This window comes from Neomonachus schauinslandi, chromosome 9 (assembly GCF_002201575.2).
Source record: "Neomonachus schauinslandi chromosome 9, ASM220157v2, whole genome shotgun sequence".
In the NCBI taxonomy this organism is placed as follows: Eukaryota; Metazoa; Chordata; class Mammalia; order Carnivora; family Phocidae; genus Neomonachus; species Neomonachus schauinslandi.
In genome coordinates this window covers 95,823,399-95,838,203 of record NC_058411.1, presented here as the reverse complement: position 1 = coordinate 95,838,203, position 14,805 = coordinate 95,823,399, and positions in this window count along the sequence as shown.

Below are 14,805 nucleotides of genomic sequence, written 5' to 3'. Positions count from 1 at the left end.
ACAGAGACCATATAGCTCACAAGCCTAAAGCTTAAATCTGGCACTTTAAGAAAAAGTTTGCCAGCACCTGCACTATATTTTTATATAGATATATCATAATTTTATAACCATTCTTGTATTTTTGCTATTACAAACACTACAGGGAAGCTCTCAGTTCATAAATTTTGGTCTACATTTGTTATTACCTGTACTAGAATTCTAAGTGCAATATTAGATGGAAGGGTATTCAGTTTTTACATTGAAAAACACTGATACTTAACTTTAATTATCTTCCCCAAATGGTTATGGGCAGCCTCTTGTCCCAGCATGAACTCCTGAGTTAAGAGTTTATCTAGATTTTTTCTTTGACTCTTCAAAGTCAACTTTTTTTTTTTTTTTTTTTTTTTTACCTAATGTGATTTTCATTCGTGCTATTCACCAAATATTTCTAGTGTGTGGTCATATGACTATTTCCTGGCCAACAAGTTGTAAGTGAAAAGTAACTTCTGACTTAGATCATTTAAATGTTGATGTGAGACACTTTAGAACCTTCTTTTCTCTCTGACATGGTGATGATGATTGCTACATTAGGCAGGGCTCCTGAGGGACTGTGAACAGAGCCTCCCTGTTTATTTAGATGGACATGCAGCGTAAGGAAGAAATAAACATTTTTATTTTAAGTTAATGCAGTTAGGGAATATCCCATCTGATACAGGATTAGTCCTGAAAGTGCCACAAAAAGAAACAAAACTGTACTAAATTAAACTCTCTTGCATTGGTTTAGATGACAGATGGTTAAGTTACATGAGGTGATCCACATTCTGCTATGGTGAAAGATTTGGTAAACTTGCCTGTGATACTTGGAAGAAAAATAATATAGTGAAGTTGTATCTCTGTTGGAAGGGTTTGGATAACAATTTTGTTTACTATATTAGTTGCATTTGACAAGATATTTTAAGAAGTGAACCCAGATGAGAAATGGTAAGATTGCCAGTGGAAACAGAATAGGAAAAGTCCAGAAATTTAGATACTTGAAGGATTGGAAGAGGCAACACTTCTCATCCCCAATCAGTAAAAGGAGAAAGCCCTTAAGCAACAAAGTAATTAAATCAAGAATATAACCATCATACTAATTGTTTAAAAGACTAATTAGGTTAAGAAGAGGCCGCCTCATAGTGTTTCTATGCAGGAATTCTTCCACAGCATTTCTTGGGAAATTTATGTATTTTTCTGAATCTCATGACAAATCAGTCAGGAAATTGGTGAAACAGGAAAAAGTATTGCAACTAAGCAAGATTAAAGCTTAGTAATGAATTTAGAGTCATTACTGGATTGAAGGAATCCACTGAAGTCAAGCCCAAAAGCAAGAGTCCAAGAGTAAGGTCAACATTTCCAGAAATCAGAACAGGAGGACATAGAAGAGGAGTGGTCACAATCTGATGACACAATCTTACTTGTAGCTATTGCCATGTTATAAATGTATGTTTATGTTCCTGTCAGCTATTAACAGTGAGTCATTCTTGTAAGTAAAATAAATGTTAATAGGATTATATATAGTATAATTTATGCAAATCTCATCAATGGTGTTCCAAGAATAACACGTGGAAGCAAATTAATTCCATAAATTGGCAATTTTGACTTGTGATTCTGTGTGGTGCTATTACTCTTGATGGGACATCCAAATGTAACATTCAGACATACCAAATAAGTTTGTTGGCATTTCCCAGTTTGTATGATTATTTGCCAAAGGCTGCTGTTCTTTGCAAATACTTTAACTAGAAATGCTAAGAAAAGAAGTAAGTGTTTTTTGGAACATTTTGAAATGAGATCAGAAACTGATCTAAACTCTAAATTAGCAAAAGCAGTATCAATTTCAACAGCAAGACCAAAATCAGGGAATGCAGACAAAATATTTTCATCATCAAAAAGGGAAAAAAGCTTTTATAAATCAACATGTAACCTAAACCGACTTGTAGAGGTTTTAGGATAATCCTTAGCAACTCAACTAATACCAATCCAAAAATAAAAGGTAAGTTTCTGTGTCTGAAGTGTTTGTTACAAAATAAAGATAAAAACTCTCAGATAGGGCAGTTAATGTATTGTGTGCTTTTAAGTTTCATTTTAAGATAAACTTTTAGTAAGTATTTATAGTACTTTCAATTTTTAAAATGATTTTTATTTGGCACTTGCTAATGTTTCCTTCATTTAATATTTTCTGTTATCAAGTATCTTTGTCAGGCAGAGACAGTGGTATTGAAATGTATAATCTTATCATAATACATTGGTTCATATTAATAAACCATATATTTATTATTATGTCTTTTTAACAAAATATATGAAACATTTAGCATAATTATCACAGAAAAATGATTCAGTATTATGGTCACTGATAACTATTTCAAAACATATTAAGTATAGTGTTATGAGAAATACAGAATGATGATTCTGTATAATTTTGGGATTCCTGAGAATTCCCAGATATTTTGGTTCCTTATTCCCATATCCTAAATATTAATATGTGTTAGGAATTGGAAATACTAATGCCTGCAAATCTGTTCAGATAGGCAAAATGGCTTAGGAAATGGGTACTAAAGTGTCAGTCTTCTACCAGTGCCTGATGGGCTCAAGGTACTCCAGCTAAATTTGGGGAAAATTTAGGGGGGACCATGTCTTTAAAATTGTGGGTGTGACTATTGGCTCATTGCTAACTGGAATTATATAAATAAGAAGCAAATATTATGAGAGAGTTATACTGTCAAAGAAACCAGGAACCTGGATTAAAAGTTTGTAATTGTTCGAGAATTAAAATGAACACTTAGGCCCCCAATTTTCCTTTTTTTTTCTTTCCAAGTTTTTATTTAAATTCCAATTAGTTAACATACAGTGTAATACTAGTTCCGGGTGTAGAATCTAGTGACCCAAATCTTCATTAACACCTGGTGCTCATCACAACAAGTGGCTTAATCCGCCTAGTCCCCAGCACCTATAAACCCTTAATCCCCTTAATCCCATCAGCTAACCCATCCCCCTGCCCACCTCCCCTCTGATAACCATCAGTGTGTTCTCTATAGTTAAGAGTCTGTTACTTAGTTTTCCTTTTTTTATCCTCTTTTTAAACTTTTTTTAATGTTCGTTTGTTTCGTTTCTTAAATTCCATATATGAGTGAAATCATATGGTATTTGTCTTTGTCTGACTCACTAATTTTGCTTAGCTTAATACACTCTAGTTCCATCCATGTCATTGCAAGTAACAAGGTTTCATTATTTTTTTTTTAAGATTTTATTTATTTGTCAGAGCGTGAGCGCACAGGCAAGGGGAGCAGCAGGCAGAAGGAGAAGCAGGCTCCCTGCTGAGCAAGGAGCCCAATGGGGGACTTCATCCCAGGACCCTGGGATCACGACTTTAGTCGAAGGCAGGTGCTTAACTGACTGAGCCACCCAGGCGTCCCGCAAGATTTCATTCTTTTTGATGGCTAATATTCCATTGTATATATATATATATATATATATACCACATCTTTATCCATTCATGGTTGATGGACATTTGGGCTCTTTGTACAATCAGGGCTGTTGTTGATAATGTTGCTATAAACATCAGGATGCGTGTATCCCTTTCAATTAGTATTTTTTTATCCTTTGGGCCCTCAACTTTCTTCATGAGGCAGCAGATGGAAAAAGTTTCTTGGTCCCCAAGTAGAACCTATTTTCCAGTATCCACCTCAGATGTGGTCAAAAGGATAAAGAAAAAGGGAGGGACCTCCTAGATGGTGGGATCAATAGCTGTGGACAACAGTGGATTAGGGATCCCCTCAAGGAATTTTTGTAGCAGAGAATTGTTCTGGGCCAGTGACTTTGTGTATCTCCCATCTTTCCCTTTCTGAATAGGAGTGTTTATTATGGTTTTTCTAATTCTATTTCAACCTTGTATGTGTAAGAGACAGATAGCTTTTTAGTTTAGAGGTCAATAGTTCAAGAGGAGACAGTGCATACCATCCCCCAACTTACATACTGGGAGAAGATACTGAACTTTGAGCTTGCTGCCATTGATTTAATGGGACTTTTGAGTTACCTCTCCTCAGAAGAGAAAATGTGTTTGGGCTATAAGAAGGAAGGTGCACTGAATAACTTATTGACCAGAAGGATGGCCTGGAATAGTCCTTAGGGTTATTCACCATATAGTTAGGTTCTCCCTAGAGAACCAGACACAGCAGGAATACACTTCCCTTGTGGGTGAGTGGAGCCATCTGTCTGAATCTGGCCTGTGAATTGTGAGCAAATATGATGTGTAACTTCTGAACTCAAGCACTGAATTGCCAATTTGAGACCTTCTAGACTCTTGTCTTTCCTCTGATTTGTTTACTGGAAACATTTGAGATGGTGGTTGCTCTGTCATCTGAGTAACTAATGAACAGAAAAACCACCCTTCCAATTTGCAATGGACTTTTAAAATAAGTGAGAAATAAATTTCTGTTGCTTTTAGTTATTGACATTTTGGGGGTGGTTACTACAATGTAAGTCTAACCCTATCCTGATGGGTAATATCGTGAAAATCTTTTCATGCCAGTACCTAAGGACCTATGTCAGAATTTCCTAACCTTTTTAGATCTGCCTCAGCATTTCCTATCTTTTACTACTATCGTCTTGCATACTAGTTTTATATTAGATCCCTTGGGATTTTTTTTTAAGATTTTATTTATTTATTTGACAGAGAGAGACACAGTGAGAGAAGGAACACAAGCAGGGGGAGTGGGAGAGGGAGAAGCAGGCTTCCCTCGGAGCAGGGAGCCTGATGCGGGGCTTGATCCCAGGACCCTGGGATCATGACTTGAGCCGAAGGCAGACCTTAACGACTGAGCCACCCAGGCGCCCCGGGATTTTTAAGAATCATTTTATTGCATAATTTAAAAAATAGTTTTAGAACTTTTACTTCTGGCCAGTTTGGAGTAATAAGGATTGGATTTACCTTCCCCCATGAAATAAACAAAAAAACATAAAACAGTGGTTTTCAAGACAGTGACCTCAAGAATGAAAGAGTGATCCATGAGACAAAATGAATGAGGTGAGCCCTATGGTTGCCTGAGTTTACTGACTTGAGAGCTCACAAGCCATAGCACAGAGAAAGGAAAGTGAGGCATCAACTGAGAGATTCCCTGAGGAGACAGAGCTGAGAGTCTGGAAAGGCCCAGGGAAGATGAGTTCATAGGACTAAGTGCCAGAGATGAGAGAGCTGCACAGAGATTTGCAGTATTCAGCAGAGTACTATGTTGTATGTGAAGAAACTAACCAGGGCTAGGGAAAGAAAAATCTGAAAGGATTAGGGGGAATAATGCTGGCATTTTAAACAGGGCTAGAAACAGTGCATATTCCTATAAGAATTTAAAAATGTAAAATTCAGGGAGCATTGGGTAGAAAACTCAGGAAATTCTTGCTTCATTAGTATGAGAATAATTAACACTTATAATAATTAGCAGACTGAGCACTGCTCTGTACCCAACTAACAAATCATAAAAGCAAGACCTGAAAGGGTCAAGTAATTTCCACATATGTGTATTATATCCCAGAACAAAACTCAAGAAGATACAAAGGAATACAAAAATAATGAGTACCCACAAAAGTAAAATTCACAATGTCTGGCATCCAATTAAAGATTACCAGGCATACAAAGAGGCAGGAAAACATGATCATAATGAGGAAAATAGCTGGTCAAAATTGACCCAGAACTGATACAGATGTCAGAATTAGGACAAGACATTAAAACAGTTAATAGAATTATCTTCAAAAAATTAAGAAGATATTTAAAAATCCAAATTGAATATTAGAGATAAAAACTACATCTGGGATAAAAATTATGCTGATGGGATTAATGGCAGATCAGACACAGCAGAAGAAAAGTTCAGAGAGTTTTAAGACAGCAATAGAAACAATCCAGTGAGCTGCAGGACATTAAGGTCTAATATTTTCCAAACATGAAAACTATCCATGAAAAACAGATCCAAGAAGCTCGGCAAATCCCAAGTATGTGATATGTGAAGAAAACCCACAAAGGTAGCATAATAAAATTGCTCAAAACCAGTAATAAAGAGAAAATTTTAAGCAGCCTGATAAAATTTTAATGTAGCCAGACAAAAAAGACACGACATACAGAGGAACAAAGATGAGGATGACATCAGATTTTCTTAAAAGCACTGAAAGAAAAAAAAAAACTGTCATCCTAGAATTATATTCCTAGCAAAAATGCTTTTCAAAAACAAAGGCAAAGACTTTTTCTGAATTTATCATTAGGAAACCTGCAGTATAAGAAACGCTAAAAGAGGGCGCCTGGGTGGCTCAGTTGGTTGAGCGACTGCCTTCGGCTCAGGTCATGATCCTGGAGTCCCAGGATCGAGTCCCGCATCGGGCTCCCCCTGCTCGGCGGGGAGTCTGCTTCTCCCTCTGACCCTCCTCCCTCTCATGCTCTCTGTCTCTCATTCTCTCTGTCCCAAATAAATAAATAAAATCTTAAAAAAAAAAAAAAGAAAAGAAACGCTAAAAGAAGTCCTGTGGGCAGAAGGTATACATTTGAGATCAAATTACTTCACTATAGTTCAAATTTTCTAAAGCCCTACTGATTTTTATTCCCCTTGATCAGTTACTAAAGGGCATGCTTTAAAATCTCTGACTCAGATGATGGATTTTTCTCTTTATAGCTGTAATTTTATCACCTTTTGCTTTAAGATTGTATAATATACATACAAGCTTAGTTTATTTTCCTGGTGAATTGAGCTTTATTTTATAGTGATCCGCTTTATCAAATCAAGTAATGCTTAGCATTTTTGTTATTTTGTTATTTTGTTTGAAATAGCTATACAAATTTTCTTATATAGTTTATAAATACAAATTCTCAGGGGAAATCCTCCCTACTCCCGACATGTCACAGTTTGAGACAGATAATTTTTTTTGCTGTACCAGTGGTTGAGGGAGTAAGTGAGCGAGTATTTCTAATTCACCCTCACACTAAGATACAGACCTTTGTGGTCTCAGCTTTGTAGGCCAGTCTCCTATTAGACATGAGCTTTGTTTTCCTTCTCCAGGGTTAGGCTGTAAAACTGATGCTCAGTTTTCAGTTCAGCAAGTAGTCTCAAAGCAGAAGTCAACTTCAATGCCCAAACTCTCTGGGTTACTGCCTGCAATGTTTCTCCTCCTGAATTTTCTTCTTTCTTCCTTCCTTCCTTTCCTTCCTTCCTTCCTTTCCTTCCTTTCCTTCTTTCCTCCATTCCTTCTTTCTTGATTACAACCTATTTAAGAAGATTTTTTAAATATTTGTCCAGACTTTCTGGTTATTTTATGTTCTGTTCTTGGTTCTCTTTCTTAGTGTTAATTTCCATCAGATGGTGTGGTTTTTTTTTATCTGCAGATTCAATGTTCAGTGGGAGTTTTTTCCCCCGCCTCGCCTCTCTCTGTGCTCACCCCTCCCTGTTTGGCAGTTTTGTGGTTTCCTCCCTCTAGTCATCCAGGACCCTAGTCCAAAACTGGGTTTCCATGCCTAGGAACTCCTGCCCCAAAGTGGCTTGAGGCTGTGCCTGGCCCCAGTATCTTGGGCAGGATGCAGCTTTGCTCAGGTCTCTGTGCAGTTTTCTCTGTTGATCCTACTAATAATGAAGTTATACAGGTTTACATAAGCAGTAACATCAGATAGTGATCACATCCGCTTTCTCAGAGCCCAGCTAGGCCATGCTCCCATGCCACATACGGAGTGCTTTCGTCACTTCAGACGAGTAAAAAAATCCCACTGGCTTCTGTTGCTTTGTGGACCCAGAAATCTGTAGGGCTGTGGCTTTAGCCACATCTCACTCTTGCCTTCTGTTTCTGACCCAGAGAAATGTTCATTTCACGTTTGAACATGAGTTGGTCTTTTTCTTGTTGCTAACTGAATCTATAATCCACATAAGTAGAGCAGGAGGAGAGTTTAAAGTGTGAGTTTATAACACTCTTGACCTGAAGTGTCCCCTTCACATTTCTTTAAGCGTATTTTGTTGTCCTCTTTCTAGCTTCTTTATTTGGATGGTTAGTCCTTTTTGAATCATTTTGTTTTCTAAAAATGAGTTTAAGGTTGTTATTTTTTATAGCTAACATTTACTAGCCATTTTCTATATGCCAGGCACTAGGCTAAAATCCTGTATATCAATTATTTGCTATAGTTTGCCCCCAGATCTTAAGAGGTAGAAACTATCAGTACCTCCATTTGTAAATTAGGATATTGAGGCCTAAAGAATAAGAAATTTGCCAAAGGTAATCAGATAGGTAGTCTGCTTCTTAAAATCCTGTGCTCCTGACTAGAATTAGATCAATCAGTTAAATGAGGCAAATATGTATTAAAAAAGTTAATAGATTTTCTTCGTTTCTTAGTTCCTTTTCCCTTACTCCACACACCCAAAGTAACCACTGTTAATAACCCTGGTGTATATCATTCCACTCTTGGTACTTGTACAAATGTATCACATGTGTGTGCATGCACATGTACATATACAGATTGGCTTTTCTATGCACAAAACAGCTCTTTAGGAGCTCTTTAAACAAGGATCACATGAGTAAGGAAAGGAAGTAGATGCCTGAGAGACAGGAGTGATGAAGACTTTTCACTTCATACCCTTATATACCTTTGGCATTTTGAACTATTAGTGAATTGCCTATTCAAAAATAAATTTTTAAAAAATACCAATTTTAAGCCACTAAATTTGTAGTAATTTGGTATGCAGCACAGAAAACCAGTACCATACAGGTTCTTTCCAGTTGCTTTTTTTTTTTTTTTTTTTTAGATTTTATTTATTTATTGGACAGAGAGAGACAAAGTGAGAGAAGGAACACAAGCAGGGGGAGTGGGAGAGGGAGAAGCAGGCTTCTCGCTGAGCAGGGAGTCCAATGCGGGGCTCGATCCCAGGACCCTGGGATCAGGATGTGAGCCGAAGGCAGACGCTTAACGACTGAGCCACTCAGGTGCCCCAGTTCTTTCCAGTTTTAGCTGGTTTAAGCTGCTATGAACATTGTATACAAGTCTTTAAATCGACAAATGTTTTCATTTACCTTTGGTAAATACTGAGGAGTGGGATTACTAGGTAACATGGCAAGTGTATGTTTAATAGTTTAGGAAACTGTTGCACTGTTTTCCAAAGGGGCTACATTGTTTTATATTCTCATCAGCATTATAGGAGAGTTCCAGTTGTTCCAAATTGTCACCAACACCTGGTATGATCAATCTCTTTAATTTTATCCGTCCCATTGGGTATGTATGGTATCTGTATTGTAGTGGTATATCAGAGAATATACTCTGCATGATTTCAAACTTTCAAGTGTGTTGAGATTGTCTTTATGGCTGAGTAAATGTCAATTTTGGTTAATGTTTCAAGTGTACTTAAAAGGTATATATACTCTATAGTTGTTGCCTATATGTCCACTGGGCCAATTTTCTTAATTTTATAATTCAAATCTCTTATATCCTACTGATTTTGTTTGTCTACTTGTTCTATTGCTTACTGTGTATAATGTGAGGTAAAATCTCACTCTGATTCACCTGTTACTCCTTTCAGTTCTTCAGTTTTTCCATATTGCAATCACTGATATTATGGTCTCTGTTACTATAGTTTTGTCTTTTTGAGAATGTCCTATAAATAGAATATTACCTTATGTAACCTTTGAGATTGGCTTCTTTCACTCAGTGTAATGCCTATGAGATTCATACAAGCTGTTGCATATATCAATAGTTGATTCCTTTTTATTGCTGAGTAGTAATCCATTATATTTATAAAAGAAGTTTCTTTATCCATTAACCCACTAAAGGATATATGACTTGTTTCCTGTTTGGTGATTATAAATAGATTAAAAATAGAGTTTGGTTGGGCGCCTGGGTGGCTCAGTCGGTTAGGCGACTGCCTTCGGCTCAGGTCATGATCCTGGAGTCCCGGGATCGAGTCCCGCATCGGGCTCCCTGCTCGGCAGGGAGCCTGCTTCTCCCTCTGACCCTCCCCCCTCTCATGTGCTCGCTCTCTCTCATTCTCTCTCTCAAATAAATAAATAAAATCTTTTAAAAAAAATAGAGTTTGGTGATTATAAATAGAGTTTGGAGATTATAAATATCTAAAGTAAATAGATACAAACATTCATGTACATATTTTTGTGTTACCATAAGTTTTTGTTTCTGTGGAGTAAATACCTAGGAGAAGGATTGCTAGGTCACATTGTAAGTGTATATTTAACTTGATATGATGCTGTTTTCCAGAGTAGCTGCACAATTTGCATACTTAGCTTTAACATTTTACTTAGAATAAATATTTTACCTCTTAAAGTGGAATGTAGAGTACTTACCATCATCTGTCCCTTTATCCTCCTTGTTTTATGTTTTATTTGTCATATATATATATTACACCTATATTCATTGACCACTCCATTAGATAATGTTATAAGTTTTGCTTTCAGCCATCAAATATTTTTTAAAGAACTCAAGAGAGAATGATCTATTATATTTACTCAGAAACTTACCATTTCTTTTGCTCATCCTTTATTAATGATATGCCAAGTTTCCTTCTGGTATCATTTTCTTTTTGTCTGAAGAACTTTCTTTAGTAATTTTTTTAGAGTAGGTCTGATGACAATTCTCTTAGCTTTCTTTCATCTGAGAATGTCTTTATTTCACACTGATTTCTAAATAATATTTTAACTGGATATAGAATTTTAGGTAGACGGGGTTTTTTCTTGCATTCTAAAAAGTTTTGTTCCACTTTGTTTGGGTCTCCATGGTTTCTGGTAACAATCAGCAGTTATTTGAATCATTGTTCCTCTATAATAAGGCGTTTTTCTTTGCTTTCAAATTGTTTTCTTTGTCTTTAGTTTTCAGCAGTTTGATTATGGTGTGTTTAGGTCTGAATTTCTTTGGGATTATCCTATTTGGGATTTGCTGAACTTCTTGAATCTGTACATTTCTGTCTTTTGCCAAATTTGGGAAGTTTTCAGCCAGAGGGAACCCCTTTTTTATTGTGGTAAAATATACACAATATAAAATTTACTATTTTAACATTTTTTTAAAAGTGTTTATTTTAGTTCTAGTTAACATACAGTGTAATATTAGTTTCAGAGGTACAATATGGTAATTCAACAGTTAATAATTCAATAATATAGGATGCTGTACTATTTTAATGTTTTTAAGTATACAATTCAGTGGTATTCATTACATTCACAATGTTGTACAACCATCACTGCTATCTATTTCCAGAACTTTTTCATCATCCCAAACAGAAACTCTGTATCCATTAAGTATAATTCCCCTTTCCCCCACCACCTAGTCCCTGATAACTTCTCTTCTACCTTCTGTCTCTGTGAATTTGTGTATTCTAGATACCTTCCAAAAGTGGAATCATACCATATTTGTCTGTATTATTTTACATCTGCATTTTTTCACTTAGTGTAATGTTTTCAAGGTTCATCCATGTTGCAGCATGTATCAGAACTTCATTCTTGTTTATGACTGAATAATATTCCCTTGCATGTATATGCTACATTTTGTTTGTCCATTCATCTGTTGATGGATATTTGGCTTGTTTTGACTTTTTAGCCATTGTGAATAATTCTGCTATGAATATTTGTGTACAGTCCTGTGTGTTTGAATCCTGTTTTCTGTTCTTTTGAGTATACACCTCAGAGTGGAATTGCTGAGTCATATTATAATTCCTATATTTAACATTTTGTGAAATTGCCAAACTTTTCTACAGTGGTTGCACCACTTTACATTCCCCATAGCAATGAAGGAGGGTTCCTATCTCTCCACATGCTCACCAACACATGTTAATTTCAGGGTTTGTTAATAATAACCACTTAGTGAATAATATCAGCTATAATTGATTTCTCTCTTTGGGACTTGGATAACATAAACATTAGACCTTTTGGTATTGTGTCACAGGTTCTGTAGGCTCTGTACTTTTTAAGAAATATTTTTCTGTTTTCAGACCAAATATTTCTGTTGACCTATCTGCTGATTAATTTACTTGTTTTGCTTTCTCAATTCTGCTATTGAATCCGTTCATTCCAGTCAGATTTTTAAAATATTGCATTTTTTTGTAAAATTTTCATTTGATTCTTTGTTTTATCTTCCATTTCTTTAGTAAGACTTTATATCTTCAGATTCATGTTAAGAATGTTTGTGTTATTCTGGGGATAATTTTATAATAGCTTCTCCAGTGCTTTGACAGATAATTCAAACATCTGTGTCAAATCAGCATTGGTATGTGTTAATTGTGTCTTTCTCATGTAAGTTTAGATCTGTCTGGTTCTTCATAGGTTTCGTAGTCTGGATTGTATCCTGGACATTTTGAATATTATGAGACTCTGTGTTTTGTTTAAATCATATGGAGAATGTTGATATTTTTGTTTTAGCAGGCATTTAACCTGGTTGGGTTCAGGTTGCAAGTTCCAACCAGCCATCTGTGGATTGTGGTTTCAATGTCAGTTCCATTTTCAAAGCCTTCACAGTTTTATGCAAATCTGTCTCGCACATATGTGGTTCGGTGTCCAGAGTCCTGAGCGGTAGTCCCTCTCTTGTTTGAGTTCTCGGTCTTTGGTATGTTTTTTATGATCAGAATCACACATGCACTCCTCAGAAGTGATATACCAGGAGTTCATTAGCAATTTTATCAGGTACTTGTCAAAAGCTTCTCCCTCTTACTCTCCTCAGTACTTACTAATTCCATGGGACTCCCTTTTGATCCTCCACTTAGAATGCTGGGGCTTTATTTATTTCATTTCTGCCATCACCATAACTGCCCCCATGTCCAGGGCTAAGTGGAGAAGGGAAGTCAGAGAGAATTAAAAAAACAATGGGATCCCCTCACCCTTTTGAGACTATAACTCCCCTGATTGGAAAGTTCGCCTCCCTCCGTTTTGGGTGCTTGTGGGGTCCGGTAGCTACAGAGGTTCTGTGAGCCTAAGCTGGAAGCCTCCTCTGACACCTCCCTCTTACCACACCAATGCCCACTTCCTCATTTCAGGCTGCCAAAATCAGGCTGAGGGCTACCAGAGGGAGAAAAATAGTTCACTCACCAATGATTAAGTGATACTTTGAATTCTGTTTTTTTCTCCACTCTACCTACTTCTATCTACTTTTTATTATTTTTTTCTTAACATATAATGTATTATTTGTTTCAGGGGTACAGGTCTGTGATTAATCAGTCTTAACACAATTCACAGCGCTCACCATAGCACATACCCTCCCCAGTGTCCATCACCCAGCAACCCCACCCCTCCTAACCCCCTCCAATACAGCAACCCTCAGTTTGTTTCCTGAGATTAAGAGTCTCTTATGGTTTATCTCCCTCTCTGGTTTCGTCTTGTTTCATTTTTCTCTCCCTTCCCCTATGATCCTCTGTCTTGTTTCTCAAATTCTTCATATCAGTGAGATCATATGTCTTATCTACTTTTTAGAGTTCTCAAAAGGTGTTACACTCATTCTGTCCAAGTTTTATAGCTGCATTCAATAGGAAAATCAGAATGGAGTGTGCTTACTCTATCTTACCCCCAAATTGGAATCCTTATAATTTTGTAATTAAAAACAGAAATAGGAAGAGAGACTGTTTATTCATTTTTTAAAAATCAAACAAATTTGATGTGTAAGCACTTGCAAGACCAGGCCAAAGTTTCCCTAAAAGTTTCCATACAATTTTTTTTTAAGTTTTTATTTAAATTCCAATTAGTTAACATACAGTGTTATATTAGCTTCAGGTGTAAAATTAAGTGATTCAACTCTTCCATACAATACCCAGTGCTCATCACAAGTGCACTCCTTAATCCCCATCACCTATGTCACCCATCCCCCCCCCACCCACATCCTCTCTGGTAACCCTCAGTTTGTTCTCTATAGTTAAGAATCTGTTTCTTGGTTTACCTTTCTCTTTTTTTTCTTATGCTTGTTTGTTTTGTTTCTTAAATTTCACATATGAGTAAAATCATATGGTATTTGTCTTTCTCTGACTGACTCATAGAATTTTAATCTAAGCAAAATTTTAGGTAGAAGCCAATTTTAAAATTTCACTAGATCAAGAACAAGTCAGGGATGTCTGACGTGTTACTCAGGCTTCTTAGTTATAGATCACAGAAAAGCTACTCTGGCTGATTTAAGATGAAAAACAGCTTACAAAATAAATATTATAAGACAAAAAAAGGGGCGCCTGGGTGGCTCAGTTGGTTAAGCGACTGCCTTCGGCTCAGGTCATGGTCTCAGGGTCCTGGGATCGAGCCCCACATCGGGCTCCCTGCTCGGCAGGAAGCCTGCTTCTCTCTTTCCCACTCCCCCTGCTTGTGTTCCCTCTCTCGCTGTCTCCCTCTGTCAAATAAATAAATAAAATCTTTAAAAAAAAAAAAAGACAAAAAAAAATCAGAAACAAAAATGGGGACATTACTACTGACCTTAGAGAAATGAAAAGGATTATAAGAGAATACTACAAACAGTTGTATACCAAAAAATTAAATAACCTAAATAACATAGAGAAATTCCTAGAAACATACAAATTATAAAAACTGAATCAAGAAGAAATAGAAAACCTAAACAGTGTTATCACAAGAGATTTAATCAGTAATTAAAGAACCTCTCAACAAAGAAAGATCCAGGGCCAAATGGCTTCCCTGGTGAATTCTACCAAAGAATTTTAAAGAATTAACACCGATCCTTTTCAAACTCTTCCAAAAAATAAAAGAGAAGGGAATACTTTGTAACTCATTCTGTGAGACTAATATTATCCTGATACCAAAGTCATATAAAGACATCACAAGAAAACTAGAGATCAATATCTTTTATGAATATAGATGCAA